The sequence below is a fragment of the Pocillopora verrucosa genome, chromosome 11 (assembly GCF_036669915.1).
Source record: "Pocillopora verrucosa isolate sample1 chromosome 11, ASM3666991v2, whole genome shotgun sequence".
Lineage (NCBI taxonomy): Eukaryota > Metazoa > Cnidaria > Anthozoa > Scleractinia > Pocilloporidae > Pocillopora > Pocillopora verrucosa.
In genome coordinates this window covers 8,724,804-8,741,071 of record NC_089322.1, presented here as the reverse complement: position 1 = coordinate 8,741,071, position 16,268 = coordinate 8,724,804, and positions in this window count along the sequence as shown.

The window sequence follows — 16,268 nt, the reverse complement described above, 5'->3', positions numbered from 1 at the left end:
TAAATTATAAATAGGGTTTTCAGAACAACTGTCGTGAGAAAGTTTGTATTTGAATTAGTAACTCCGGCTTCTCATACGGCTTGTAAAGTAATAAAATTAATATTATAACGCAGCATGAAATCGCCACTTTACTCTTCTACATTTCTTGCGTAAAAAAGAAATTCCGCACAAAATAGGAACAAGAACGACTGAAGGTGATTGAGGACACCACGTGACTTGACTGAAGTGGCCGAACCTCTCACCTTTCCGAAGAGCCGATTTGTGTAACACAGTTAACTCTACGAAAACGATTTTTTTCCTAGTGTTAAGCGTCCGGTTAACAGACGGAAAAACAGTTTGTATTCCGTTGCTTACTGGTGTTTTCCCAGTCACAAAAAATTGTTTTCACAGACGTTTTCCGTTGAAGACAATGCGTTTTCTTCCATTTTCTAGGACAGTAAATGCGTAGATAACGCTTGAAAACCACGTGTCGTCCAACGTTCACGGGTTGGTTAACATATTGAAATACAATGTTTTCTAGCGTCTGCAGCTGTTTGCGTTGAGAAAACGCGTTGTTATCGGCGGTTCACCACCCGAATGCGGTTAATCCCACGCATTTTCTCGTATTTGCCGTTCGATTATCGTGCGGAAAAAGGCATGTATGCCTTTAATCATCGGCGTTTTACAGTGTCAAGCATTTGGAAATCTATATTTACATTTACTTCTCTCGCTCATAATTTCCTTAACTCCAGGCTCCCTTGCTCTAAAACGATTTTGAAGAAGTTCTACCAGTCGCTAAATCATTCCCTCCCGTATGTGACGCAAGTAATAAGAGCTTTAACATAAATTTTTTTCAAGCCTTCATCTAGTTACATCAATTCTTAACTGTACAATTTTTACAAATATTCACAACACAGAAAATCTTGAAATCTAACATTTAAAAAAAAAAATCAAAAGTATCAGCGAAAAAAAATGCACTCTTACTACAATATCAACAAAATTGTATGTCTAACTCTAGGCAAACAAATACAATCTGCTTCATTTTGGTCAATAAAATGAGAAAATTTGGAAAATGTTGAAATGCATATATGTGAAATTTGGATGATTATATTGGGACTCAAACAGGCAGTTGTAAAAGAAGCTTTTACATGTATCATCCAGTTCAACATTTCGAGCTGTTTCCTTAATTTTGATAAACATCACAAAAATACTCAAAAATGTTCTAGGCTCAAACATTAAAGTTTAAAAAATCATACTCTACACCATCCTCAAGTGTAAAAGAAGTTTTGCAGTTGAACTTAAGGAACATAGCAGGGCTTCTAGAAGAAAACATCCCATCTAAATCAAGAACATCCATTAATTACTGCTTCGCTCTACTGGATCCACTGTGACCAAAAATTGCCTAGTAACATTAACAGCATTTGGGAAATATACCAAATATCCACCTCTCCATGCAGAGTGTGTCATTCTTTATGTGCTCAACTTTTTGAACTTCTTTAAGAAGTTTTCTGGCAACTTCTTGGTTTGGTGGCTCATTCTCCCTGTTGCAATATAATGTGTAGCTAAAAGTAAATTGCAACCATTTTATCACAAACCAAAGTTAAGGACTTTGAGTACCCAAAAATGTTTGTGGAGACTTTCTTGGAGTTTTTTGAGGGCTCACACAGTTAATTAGTCCGATTAAACAGTGCCTCAGTCTTCAACAGCAGAGGGAGATATTCATCAAAGACTTGCATTTGTGTGATTGGACTGCAAGTGATGATATAGTTGAAATGTCAACATTTAGAGATGAAACATTAGACACTGATGATTTAACTGCACTAGAGTCAATATATAAAGAACTCTTAGGAATTGGCGAGGGTGCTTTTCTTGAAATGCCACACACCATAGCAGAATTTAAATCGCTCAAAGTTGGATCTGTAGTATATAGATTATCGCAAAGCCAGACCATAAAGAATTCATTTGTTCCAGCAAACTGGGCAGGTCATAAAGGAAAATTAGGTTAATTGCCTTCAGTCGTGGTATCATACAAACAAGTTTGGAATATCTGAACCTTCTTCTCTTTGTCACACATTTTACTTGAAGATATCAGCTGTAGCTGCCAATTCACTCCGCTTTTTTAAGTAGTTTTCCTTTTTATTTGTGATATATTCATACCACAGAAGGCTTTTATCTGTAGCAGTGGATGTAATGATGTCAGGCCAGGACAAGTTCTTTCATTTTCTCGTCACCATATTAAGGTTAAAATAGCAGAATCTTATTTGCCAGAGCAGCAATACATGTTTTACTTTGCAAGAGTGAATTGGTACTCAGTTCATCCGGAACGTTTTTCACATGGAGTGCCAGTGGAAATCTGGTGTAACTTATTTGATCTGTTTGGCCAAGCATGTTTCATGCCAGTTCAGAGAATTAAATCCAATTGTTCTTTAGGAGAAAAAGTTTACAAAAAGGAAAATGTTCTCGGAGTAACAAGTTAGACTGATATAAGGCTGCATTGAACTGATTTTTAATTTTGAGTTTAAAAACTACTGTCGTACAAGTTATTAAAATGCAATGATAAAATATAATGATTATGTCTTCCATGTCGTTGTATTTTGCATATGCTTAGCTCATATACTGCATGCGGAGAGACTCAGCAAAATGAAGTGTGATAATGTTTCAATGATCATTATATTAATTCTATTTCTGATATAACTACCCATTAACCACAAATTACCAAACTGGTACAAATGAGCCATGGGACCAGCAATACCAAACTGGACATATGACCCAATTGACACAAATGATCCAAGAGACAAATGATCCAAGAGACACAAATGATCAAAGAGACACAAATGATCCAATAGACAAAATGATCCATTAGACAAAATGATCCAACAGACACAAAATGATCTAAAAGGCACAAATAATCCGACAGACTCAAATAATGCAACAGAAACAAACAACCCAATAGACATGAATTATCCAATAGACACTAATGGCCCGCTAGACCACAGGATATGATTGGCCATATCTCTAACAGACACAAATTATCTAATCATTTGATCCAATCAGACCCAACTGCCTCAAATGACCCAATCAGCTCAAATGGCTGAATTGCCTCAAATGACCCAATCATTCCCAATTAGACAACTGCCAAAATGACCCAACCAGCTCAAATAACTGAATTGCCTCAAATGACCCAATTGGTTCCAGAGGCCCAACTGCCTCAAATGAGCTTTTCAGTTCCAGTGTCCCAACTGCCTCAAATGACCCAATCCACATAAATGACCCGATAAACTCAACTGCCTCAAATGACCCAAACGGCTCAAATGAACTAATCGTTGTTAATACTCTGAATATTAAGCAAACCATTCACTGGCGTTTTCATGGGGCAGGATCAAGAGCAGGAAGTAATGATCATGATTGATGAACATGTTGTTTTCATGGCGTTCCAGAAAACAAACTATTCATTAGCGTTTCCATGGAGCAAGTATATAATTGACGAACATCATGTTTTCTTTACGTTTACCGTTAATAATTGTGAGTGAAAACACTTGGGGAATTCAGCGCACGTACGCTCACGAAATCTACAGAAAAACATTCTGGTAAACAGTGCAAGCTGTTTACTGCCGTTTCCATGGAGCAGGAAAACAATGGACGAGCAACATGTTTTCATGGCCTTCACTGTTCGTGATTCTGTGTGAAAACACTTAGAAAATGCAACGTTCGCGCGCTTGGGAAAACTATAGAAAAACGGTCAGGAAAACAAGCTATACACTAGCGTTTTCGTGGAGCAGGAAAACAATCAACTAACATCATTTTTTCATTGCATTCACCATTGATAACTCTGTGGGAAAACGCTTAGAAAATGCAGCGCTCGCGCGCTCGTGAAAACTATAGAAAAACGTTCAGGAAAACAAGCTATACACTAGCGTTTTCGTGGAGCAGGAAAACAATAGAAAAACATCTTGTTTTCACGGCATTCACCTTTAGTAATTCTGTGGGGAAAATGCTAGGAAAATGCAGCGTTTGCGCTCTCGGGAAAACTATGGAAAAACGTTCAGGAAAACAAGCTCTACACCAGCGTTTTCGTGGAGCAGGAAAATAATAGACAAATATCATGTTTTCATGACATTAACCGTCAGTAATTCTGTGGGAAAACACCTGGAAAATGAAACGTTCGCGCACACAGGAAAACTTTTGAGAGACTTTCAAGAAAACAGGCCTACATTGGCATTTTCCTGGTGCAGGGCAACATGTGATGAACTTCGTGTTTTTCTTGCGTTTTATTGAGGGTGAACAGTAAATTTGCCATCAGTTTTCAGATATCAGAAAACATTGGTATGATGTCGAATTTTTCAGTCTTTCACCATTTCGGAAACTAACGATGAACAAGGGTTTTTGTGCCGTGAAGTGAATTCGAAAGAGAACAAGCCTAAAGGACAGGTCATTGAAAGTCAGTTTTCTACAGTCTCCCCTTTAGAATCTGTTGATGACGTCTGATCCTCTATCCTTTTCCCCTGACAACCATATGATTCCCCCAAAAACTGCTCTCCCCCATCCCCTTAACCAGGCGATAAGTAATGAATGATCCCTAACTTAATCTGATGAATCCAATTTTCCTCATTTTCCTTGTTTTTGTAATGATTCAATGCTTTTTTTTTATCTTTAGCCTTATCGCCGAAGTAATTTACGACTTTTTTCTTCGATGGTGGATCCTATTTTTTCATTCTTTGATAAAATCGACTTTACTTGCCGGTAAAGAAAATTGTTTCCTTATTTATTTATTTTTTTTTACAAAGGCTAATAACAAGAAAAATCGCGTTATGTCAAGCGAGTTTGGAAAACTGATACTCTATATCTGAAAATCTTTTCCATCCAAGATATCAGCTGCACGCGCCAATTTCCTCCGCTTGTTTAGTAGTTCTAAACGGTTCTGGTTCTCATTCTTTACCTTCAAACGTGGTGTCATACAAACAAGTGTCGAATATCTAAACCAATTTCTCATTGACACACATTTTACTTCAATCGCCCGAAGATATCAGCTTGTCAATTCAGTCCACTTTTTCAAGTAGTTTTCCTTTTTTAAATTTTTGATACATTCATGCCACAGAAGACGTTGATCTACGTCAAAGAAAGTTGGGTTTACTTGACCTCATGTCACCTTAGTGACACGAAGTTGTACTGAGTTATTTTCATAATTCACACAGCCTCAGATAAATCGACCCAATTTAAGTGTATTGGACAACCCTCCTTTATCAGAAACTCACTCACTAACCACCCGCGTAAATAACACTATATTTTGTATTGTACGCTAAATATTGTACGCTGAATTTTGCCATACTTCAGACGACCATAACATCGGAGCAAATAACAAAAAATTTGAATTTTTGCTTCTGCCACCGAATTCTTAAAAATTACTGACAGCCTCTCCCTTATGAGCAATTTGTTGAGAAAATAATCTTCAAAACCTATCTTATCTCCAATAACTTTCTTAAAAGCCTCCTCAGGTTCTTTATAATCTTCCGCCGATGAAACTTAGAATCGTACAAGGCGTTTGCATGACAAAATTGGCATTCTATGTACTGTATGCAGCTGTTTACTAAGGAAATAGTCGATCGCGAGCTGAATAATGATTCAGAGTTAAGAGTTCCTGTCTCTAACATACCTTCCGATCGGTTAGGCAATAGCATCGTTTAAAATTTGTCGAATCCATTCAATTAGGTGACAGATAGGTTACAACGGGGTGATTTCCTGTAGTTTTCCATAGAAAGGAGCAATTAAGACGCTCTGAAGAATTTTGCATGATTCTGTCAACTGATTTTAGGAAACGGTTTAATTTCAGAGGAAGATGTTTTTCGTCTTGTCACGAGCGTGACAAGACACACGTCATGTATGACACATGTCCATTTATACTGCTAGGATCAGCGATTCAGCGATGTCGATAGCGTCATGTTTGTTAATAGAATACGAAAGATGATAAGCTTTGAGTTTGGTAAAGAAATAGAGAAAGATGTCATACACAAATTTCGTAAAAGGCCTCGCTCACTATAGAATCTCTGTGGCTCTGTGGTAGAGCATCGGAGCGCGGAATCCAAAGGTCTGCGGTTCGATTCCTCAAGGGGACTCAGAAAATGTTTTTGTTTGTCTAACGCTCGCGACAAGACGAAAAACATCTTTCTCCATTTCTTTACCGACTCAAAACCTACCATCTTTCTTATTCTTTTTAATTTAAGTTCTACCATTGTACCTTTATTGAGAAAACAACCTTATCTCCAGTAACTTTCCTAGAAGCGTCCTCAGGTTTTTTTATAATCATCCGGTGATAAAACTTAGAATCAAACAAGGCGTTTACATGACAAAATTGGTATTTTAGGAGTTGTGCGCAGCTGTTCAAAAAGGAAAAAGTCGACCGTGAGCTGAATAATTATCTCTCTTCATATGTATAAAACTGAAGCGTTTTTATTATTTGTTTCTTAGTAAACGATATGTGACAAGAAAAACCGGGACAATAAGTCTGAGTCACGCGGAGACTAAAGGTTGACTGTCGCCTGTGGCCAGGGATCAGAATGGTGTGGAGAATTCCTGTCTCTAACATACCCTCCGATCAGTTAGGCAATAGCGTGGTTTAACATTTGTCTAACTCATTCAACCAGGTGACAGTTATGTTACAAAGGAGCACTAAAGACGCGTTAAAGATTCCGTCTTCTGCTTGTAGGAGTTAATCTAATTTCAGTTTTTCTATTTTCATTACCGGTAAAATTTACGAGTTAAACAAGTTAAAATTAGAAATGTGTTTTTCAGTATAAACAAGTTGTCTTGTCAATGTTTTTTTGGTGTTAATTTAAGACGTTTTCTGCAATAATAAACAATAAAATTCAAATGTCTTGGACCGCACAGGTAAATTCTGGGATCCACTTCTCTAATGCACTTTAGAAGACGTAACAAACTTTGCAAAAAATATTAAATGAATAAAGAAAAAGGGAGAAAAAAGAGACTGAGAAGAAACACAAATTAAGAACAAAAATAAAAAGAAAAGTGATTTGAGGTGACTGAGAACACCACGTGAATTAACTGAAGTGTCCGAACCTCTCACCTTTCCGACGACCCGATTTCTGCCGATGTACTTTCGGTGCCAGGCTCTGGCTCTCCTTTCTCCGTTCCACGTTCTACGTTCCCCGTTTTTCATTTTCCGTTCCCCGTTCCCTGTCCACCGTTCGCCATCACTGTTGCCTCATAATGCTTTCAGTGACATTCCACATGCAGATAAGACTCACGACTAGTAAAGCGGTCTGCAAACTGGGAAGCAAAACGTGCCAAGTGGTGGAACACAACAATCGCTGCGAAGAGCGAAAAATTATTATCTTTTTGCGCCGTGCAGAAGTGCTGAGTTGCGAGACTCATCGCTACTTAGCGCTTGAATTAAAAAATAAATAAATAAATACAAAAATTAAAAAAAAACCAAACATCTTGAAAGCAAATCAAAATTATCACGGTTGGTTGATTTCTTTGACAAAATATTATGGTTTTCACCAATTACCCCAAGTGCATTCCTCACTGCACAAGCCTGCATGTATATAGCTTAAACTTTAAAAACAAAAAAAACAAAAAAAAAACTTCGTAACGCGGCACTTTCAGAGGATGTAAGGCATGCGCGGGGATCACGTTTCGCGTGATCTGCTGCAAGTTTTAGTTCGTGCAAATTATGGTCTTTGACAAAATTTCAAGTGCTTATTACACCAAATTGCATGGGAAATCATATTATTACATGATGATAATGTACATGAAAAGAGCCTGGAAATGATCGGACAAAGTACAATTAGGCAGATGGCGTGACAGCTCAGCTCCGTGTTTTGTTCTCTGATATATAAGGACCGCTTTTTTAACTGATGACAGCGTGCACTAGATCCGAACTTTTTTTATAATTTATCACAGCTCAGCCATAATTTATCCCATACAAACTCAGCTGGCTTCTATTATTTTGTTACCGTTCACCGAAAAATAAACTAAAATATCGATATAGGCATGATTTCTCTTTGTATTCTCCTTTCCTAGTTCTCCACTCCTCGTCACCTATAAACTGTTCCCCGTTCCTTGTCTCCTTTTCTCTTTTGCCTGTTGCCTGTTGCCTGTTCCTCGGTCCTTATTTCCTGTTTCATTTTCCTCGTTGCCTGTTCCTTATTCCCCATTCCCTGTTCTCTGTTTCCTGTTTTCTGTTCCCCGTTCCCCGTTCCCCGTTCCCCGTTCCCCGTTCCCCGTTCCCCGTTCCCCGTTCCCCGTTCCCCGTTCCCCGTTCCCCGTTCCCCGTTACCCGTGCCCGTTCCCCGTTCCCCGTTACCCGTGCCCGTTCCCCGTTCCCCGTTCCCTGTTCCTTTTCCGTGTTCTCTGTTCTCTGTTCTCTGTTCTCTGTTCTCTGTTCTCTGTTCTCTGTTCTCTGTTCTCTGTTCTCTGTTCTCTGTTCTCTGTTCTCTGTTCTCTGTTCTCTGTTCTCTGTTCTCTGTTCTCTGTTCTCTGTTCTCTGTTCTCTGTTCTCTGTTCTCTGTTCTCTGTTCTCTGTTCTCTGTTCTCTGTTCTCTGTTCTCTGTTCTCTGTTCTCTGTTCTCTGTTCTCTGTTCTCTGTTCTCTGTTCTCTGTTCTCTGTTCTCTGTTCTCTGTTCTCTGTTCTCTGTTCTCTGTTCTCTGTTCTCTGTTCTCTGTTCTCTGTTCCCTGTTCCTGTTCCCCGTTCCCTGTTCACCGTTCCCTGTTCACCGTTCCCTGTTCACCGTTCCCTGTTCACCGTTCCCTGTTCACCGTTCCCTGTTCTCTGTTCTCTCTTCTCTGTTCCCTGTTCCTGTTCCCCGTTCCCCGTTCCCTGTTCCCCGTTCCCTGTTCACCGTTCCCTGTTCACCGTTCCCTGTTCACCGTTCCCTGTTCCCCGTTCCCCGTTCCCTGTTCCCCGTTCCCTGTTCACTGTTCCCTGTTCCCCGTTCCCTGTTCACCGTTCCCTGTTCCCCGTTCCCTGTTCCCCGTTCCCCGTTCATTGTTTCCCGTTCCTTGTTCTCTGTTCTCTATTCCCAGATCTCTGTTCTCTATTTCCCGTTCTCTGTTTCTTGTTCTCTGTTCCTGTTCACTCTTTCGTGTTCTCTGTTTCCTGTTCTCTGTTTCCTGTTCTCTGCATCCTGTTCCCTGATTCCTGTTCTCTGTTTCCTGTTCTCTCTTTAAATGATACATTTATGCTGAAAGTATTAGTCTTAATCATAAAAACTACAGTTTCCACGATTGTGATTGTTTTCAAAAACTCACTTTTGCCATTAATTTACTTGCCAAGTTGTTATGGGACAGTTTGTTATGGGACAGTTCAATAAGCAAATTACATCCAAAGTTGTAGTTTAAATCAACCAATCACATCCTCGGTTTCAATCACCATAGAAACACAAATCACCTTGTCAGTCTAGATGCAAATTTTCCCTTTTTTTCATAACTTGGGTAATCATCTTTTCTCGCAAATTGTAATTTTTGTGATTAATTGGTAAAAAGACGTCGTGGAGTCCAATTCGGTCTGAAATAATATTCTTGGTAACTAAGTATGATTGCAGACCGGGATGGACTCCACTCAGTCCTATTACCACTACTTATTAAGATAAATAAGTAAATAACTTAGCTTATCACATCCTTTCTTTCTGATTTTGTGTATTTTCAAACTGATAAAGAGCGGTCACCTAACTCATCTACAAATCCTTTAGCTGTTAACCCTTTGAACTCTAAGATTGACTTACATCTAATTTCTCCTTACAGTATCAACCCTGAATAAAACAAAAAGGTCACGAGAATAAAGGAAATGATCATCAACTTAAGAACCCTTGATTGTTTAACAAATTCTCCTTGTCAAATCCATTGGAAATATATCGAGAACAGTATGGAGGAAATGCATGTTAATTTTAGGATATTGACATAATATAACAACGTTCAATTGCACAATCTGATTAAAATTGCGATCACAGTTTCTAACGTGCTCATATTTACTTCTTTGACAAAAACTGAATCCAGTAAACCTATACAAAACGTGAAGCGAATCAAGGCAAAGCGACAGAAACGATCAAAGCGAAACAGAGTGGTAATAACGGCTTTGACATAATCGCGCACAAAAAAGCGTGAACTCAAATTAAACAGACGCAAACTAAGCCTAAACTGATGCAAAACTAAACCTATTAATAATAGAGATCATCGAACAAACCCAGATGAACAAAATGCAAAATGGAACCTTAGAAATGAAACATACAAAGGAACCACGTTTAACAATAAAATGATCCTCGACGTAATCTGATTAATTCAATTTTCCTCCTTTTTACCTTTCCTTTTTTTCTTTTTTTTTTTTTTTTTAAATTTAATGCAGATGTTGGAGAGTTTAGAGCAAACTTCCTATCCAAGAGTACCTTCACACAACCTTTGTGGATGTTCATTTCTCCCAAACAAATTAAATTCAAATTTGTGGGTTAATCTCACCGAGGGGAATGATCTCAACCTGTCTGTGTGCCTGAGGTCGTTGGCGACATAATAACTTTAAAGCTCGCCTAAAGCCTGGCATTCTCATAGTATACAATATCAGATTTAAAAAACAGTTTGCGTAAAACAAGATCACTGAACAACGTTCTAAATGGAAAAGCGCTGTTTCAGATAATGAACTTAAAACGTTAGCGGCAAAAAACAGAAAACTAGCTATAAGATAAGGCAGCCACAGTAGAAGAGAGAGAGAAGTCACGGTGAACAACGTCACGGTCAGTTTCCTTTCCCTATTTGCCGCGCCATGGTGTCGAGGCTGATTTCCAAAGCGAAGCTTGACAAAAATAAAAACGTAAGAAACACAAATGACCAAAAGACAAATTGAGATGAATGAACCCCAAGCGTAGTGATAATAATCCTCTTTATATGCATGGTGATATTTCATTGTTAAAGCACAAAAGAGTAGTGTTGTCAACCAGATGGCGATTATAAGAACCCAGTAGACTGACTTTTTGATCGTGTGATGTCTGAAGGGCCAAAACGTTGCATTCAGGCGTTCTAGAGAAATAACAGTCATATTTGTTAACGAACAAACGGGAAACCAGAGGATGAACACCTGAGGTATATACCAATACGCTCTATTGTGCCTCCAAAGGTTCCATGTCTCTCTAACATCATCAAAGAAGTTGAGTGCAGAACTTCCCCCGGATAACATGTCTGCAACTGTTAAGCTTATCACCAAGTACGTTGATCGTTTACGAAGATTGCGGTCTCTACAAAACGCAATCACTGTCAAAGAATTCAGAGCTATTATGGTGACAGATTCAGTCAGGCCCACAACCATCCAGGTTATACACTCCGGTGAATAAGTCATCTTAGAAGTCTTTTCCTATTCCAAATAATTGACAAATTGTTAGGAAGAAGCCATCTGAGAAGTCTTTTCCTTTTCCAAATAATTGACAAATATTATGGTATTTCCGGCAATGATTTGACAACAGAGTAATGCGAAAGAGACTAGACTGACGTAACCTCCACACTTTATTTTGGTATCCCGTAAGGCAACAAAGTTTACCCATGGTCTTACATTCCTCCTTCGGGACGTTTTCGTAAATGTTAGCTACGTCCTTTCAAAAAACCAATCTCCGATATGAAGACGACCTTTGTTTCCTTACAGGTCGTGCAAGGCGACTAGTTCCTATAGCCGCTTTAGAAAGCCAACAAAATCCTTGAGGCTGTTTCAAAGAGATTTTGAACACTTTTTACGAGTCACGAATCAGTGACTATTGAGCTTGTAACTTTCCGTTCGCGTAAGCCGATTATTGCAAAAAAAAGTAACATTCCGATTCCTAAGTTCGCCTATCCTCACTCAAATTGAGATAATCATCTTTCAGTCAAAAATTGTAGTTGATAGGTCTCATTTTTTTCATTTCGTTTGCTATATTTTTCAATTCCTGCTCGGAAAACGCCTTTCCATGCTTTTTCGAATTCACAGGTTACTTTCTACTCTTTCTCAGAAAGATGCGTGACATGCCATAGCCGGTCACCCTTCAACGACACAGCGCAATATATTTCCTACAAACATGACATGCATGAGCCTATCAGATATGTCCTAGATCATTTAGATGAATGATACCTCATTTGGTATGGTTCAAAGGTTCCCAGAGAGAGAATTATGTGAATTGAAATTTACGCCCATTGCTGTTTTTGTGATGATTCGGCTCTTTTTCTCATCTTCAGCCTTATCGCCGACGGGATTTACGAATTTTTTCTTGGATGATGGATCCTATTTTTCTTCATTCGTCAATAAAGTATAATAAACAAAATAATACATGGTCGCTTGTAAATTCGGAATTTCTCTTCTCGTGTTCAACTCGACGTCTCACGAGTGAGCGCAGCGAGCTTAGCGCGAACTCGTCGGACATCGAGCTGAACACGAGATGAGAAATCCTATGTCTGCGCGCGCCATGTATTATTCGCTACTTCTGTTGAATACACAAGTGAAGACTGACAATTTATTCATGATCAGATGGGATGCATAATTGATAACTAGCGTTGGAAATAAAACGCCAACACTTCAAAGATGTTCCTTTGCCTTTTTGTTTCTGTTTCACTTGATTTATCATTATTATAGTTATTATTATAATCATGATTAATTTCATAATGGTCGATATCATTATTATGATTATTATTCTTGTAATCATGTTTATCATCATTTCTATCATAGTTCAGAATTGGTCCTCTTTCCAGTTCACCTGGATCTGCATACCAGATATCAGCACCACTTTATTTCGCATTTTTCATTTACTAATTAGTTTCTTAGCCAGATTGGGATGATGTTGATTTCCGTAAGTCATAACTCTGAAGCTGGCAATGGCTTTCTCCAAGTCTCCAGTGTTCCCTTCGAGTTTGAACGTTCTCAGTACTGGTGCGTTTCTTTTATTAGTGCGTTTAATTTTTGTTTTTGTTTTGTTCTCCTTTCTGATTTTTTTTTAAAGATGTATTTAAAGTAGTATTCTTTCATTTTCCCCTTTCTCTTTTACCAATTGAGAGGAAATGATAAAATTGAAATCGAAAGAAAAAATAGGCTAAGCTAAATAATTTTTTGCAGAGGCTAACAACAAGAAAAGCATATCAAACAATTTTTGTACAAAACGGTTATCATCCATCGCCTTAAAGTCAAGCGAGTTTCGAAAACTGATATTATATATCTGAAACTGTTTTCCATCCAAGATATCTCCTGCACTCGCCAATTTACTCCACTTGTTTAATAGTTATTCTTTTTCATTTCTGATATATTCCTGCCACTGAAGACGTTTTCTTTTATTCTTTCAAATGATAAAAGTCTTGAATTAAATTTAAAAAATAAGGAGGGAAAATATTAAGGAGTCCATGAATGCTCTCCGACTAAGTCTTGCTATTACCGAATTCTCGTGACACATTCTCATCACAGCACGTCGGAGTATAAAAAAAGATGTATTCTAAAAGAAATCTACATAGGCTAATAACAAGTACAGCCTATCAAACGAATTCAACACAAAACGGTTATCATTTGTTGCCTTTAGTCATGGCATCATACAAACAGGTGTCAAACATCTGAATCTATTTCTCTTTGACACATATTTTACTTCGATCGCCCAAAGAGATCAGCTGTAGCTGCCAATTCACTCCACTTTTTCAAGTAGTTTTCCTTTTCATTTTTGATATATTCATGCCATAGAAGGCTTTGATCTGCGCATAAAAATAAAAATTTGAACAAAAAAATGGATTTCCTTCAATCTTGAGTGAGGTTTAAGTTATTTTCATAATTCACACAGCCTCAGATGAATCGCCCCAATCAAAGGTGTAATTGACAACCCTCCCCTAGCAGAAACTCACCTTACCGTCACTTCCCCTTAAAATTTAGGGTGAACTCCCTTTTAATTTAGAAACATTGAAATAATTTAAGAGAAATTTGTTAAGAAAATAATCTTCAGAGCGTACCTTATTTCAAATAACTTTCTTAAAGGCGGCCCCAGGTTCTTTAATAATCTTCCGCCGATGAAACTCAGAACCGTGCCAGGCGTCTGCATGGCAAAATTGGCACTTTATGAGCTTTGCGCAGCTTTTTAATAAGGAAAAGTCGATCGCAAGCTGAATAATAATTAAGAATTAAGAATTCCTGTCTCTAACATACCCTTCGATCGATTAGGCAATAGCGTTATTTGAAATTTGTCGAACCCATTCAGTTCGGTGACAGATAGGTTACACTTTGGTGATTTCCTCTGGTTTTCCATAAAAAAAGAGTAAAAAAGACACTCTGAAGAATTTTGCATGATTCTGTCAACCTCTTTTAGGAAACAGAGAAAGATGTTTTTCGTCTTGTCGCGTGCGTTGGACAAAAAAAAAATCTGAATCCACGTTTACCGACTCAAAACTTATCGTCTTTCTAATTCTATTTTCATCTAATTTCAGTTTTTCTGTTTTCATTACTAGTAAAAGTTGCATTAAAAAAGTTAAAATTATAAATGTGTTTTTCAGTAAAGACTAGCTGTCCTTTCGATGTTTTCTTGGTGCTAATTTAAGACGTGGTAGCTACAGGCGTTTTCGCAATAAACTAACAATAACATTCAATTGTATTGCACTACACACGAAATTCTGGAATCCACTTCTCGAATGTACTTTAGGAGACATAAAAAAAACCTTTGCAAATACTTAAGAAACACGAAATAGGAACAAGAACAAACAAACGACTTGAGGACACCACGTGACTTGACTGAAGTGACCGAACCTCTCACCTTTCCAAAGAGCCGATGTACTTTGTTAAGAAAATAATCTCTAAAGCCTACCGTGTCTCAACTAATTTTCTTTCTTTATAATATTCCGACGATAAAACTCAGAGTCGAACATGGGGTTTGCATGGCAAAATTGGCATTTTGGAAGCTGTGCGCAACTGTTCAATAAGGAAAAAGTCGATCGTTATCTGAATAATAGTGGAGCTCCTGCGTAGCAACATAATTATACAAAATAGTAGTAACACCTCAAGCCGAAAAATTTTGGCTGTACGACAGTAGGACCGTACAAGATGCTGCTTTTAGCATGCACGGCCAACTGTACCACGGACACTATCTTAGCCATTACGTAATGGAAGGGCGAGGGAGAAGGTAATGCGCAGGCGCGATTGCGTTCGTAACTTGGATACCCCATAAGTGTGCGCCAGGAGACACCTTCATACTCAATTGTCGAGCTATAAAGTAGCGTACTGCATGCACACGGTTAGGCGTTGCACGGGGGCTTCACATGAGCTATTAAATGTGATTTGCCACCCGCGTTGAGCGGGAAATGGAACTGATTAGGATGTAGTTGAACAGTTATTCTCAGTATGTTGCAATTTCTAAACAACTCGTAAGGCAACAATACCGGAAGAGTTTAAGCTTCGTCAACCGGAGGAAATGTTTATAATTCAAGTTCGTGGAGAGAGGGTTTTAATTGAAAATAGGCTGAATATAAAGAGACAGATGATCCAAAGAAAGCAATAAGTAAACGGCGTAAAGCGAGTCCAGAAAATCGCACAAAAAAGTTAGAAAGGACACCAAAATAGGCAGAATACGGCGAGAGGAACGCGAAAGAGAACAATAAAGGACATAAGTAAAAAGGCGAGTTTCTAGCAAAGAGCAACGCGAGAAGGAAATACAAAGTCGCTCCTGAAAACGGACTGAAAAGAGGTCATCAACAAAGAGAAGCGAACTACAAAGGATCCGCGCAAAAAAGAGGAGGTAAGTCGAGTCCTATCTGGGTTTTCTCTTACGCTGAGACCCAGAAAAAAATTCAATCAGGTAATTATTTCAATATTTTAGTAACATTCAATGATTTCGCATGTAACAGGATCATCAAGCTGAAGATAGCCTCAAAAAGGATTGAACTCCTTTGTAAGAATTAGGTAACTAATTTGAAAACTTGAGCACTTGGTAAATTTACCTTGGCTTGCAATTCTGAAAATTACAGTTTACTGAGGTAATTAAAAAGTTTTCCCCATGCAAGAACCTTCCACTTGACCTGTACCTTCATGTGCTATGAAAAAATGCATTTGTGTTGGCAGAACTATTCTAAATAGAGTACCACCTAGAGACAAAAATAAATGATTTCCTGTAAGCATGAACATTTGGGAGAAGGTATTGTGGTAAGTGGCTCTTCTTTTTGTATGCATAGGGTCTGATGAATGCCATGTACATCTTTTAGCTTTCAAACTTTCAACTTTGTATTAATTGTAGCTGTTTACCATGTCTATTCTCTGTACCCTAAGCCCTCAAAAGTTGAAGCAGGTGGGTCAATAACCTGATTTCCTTTGTTT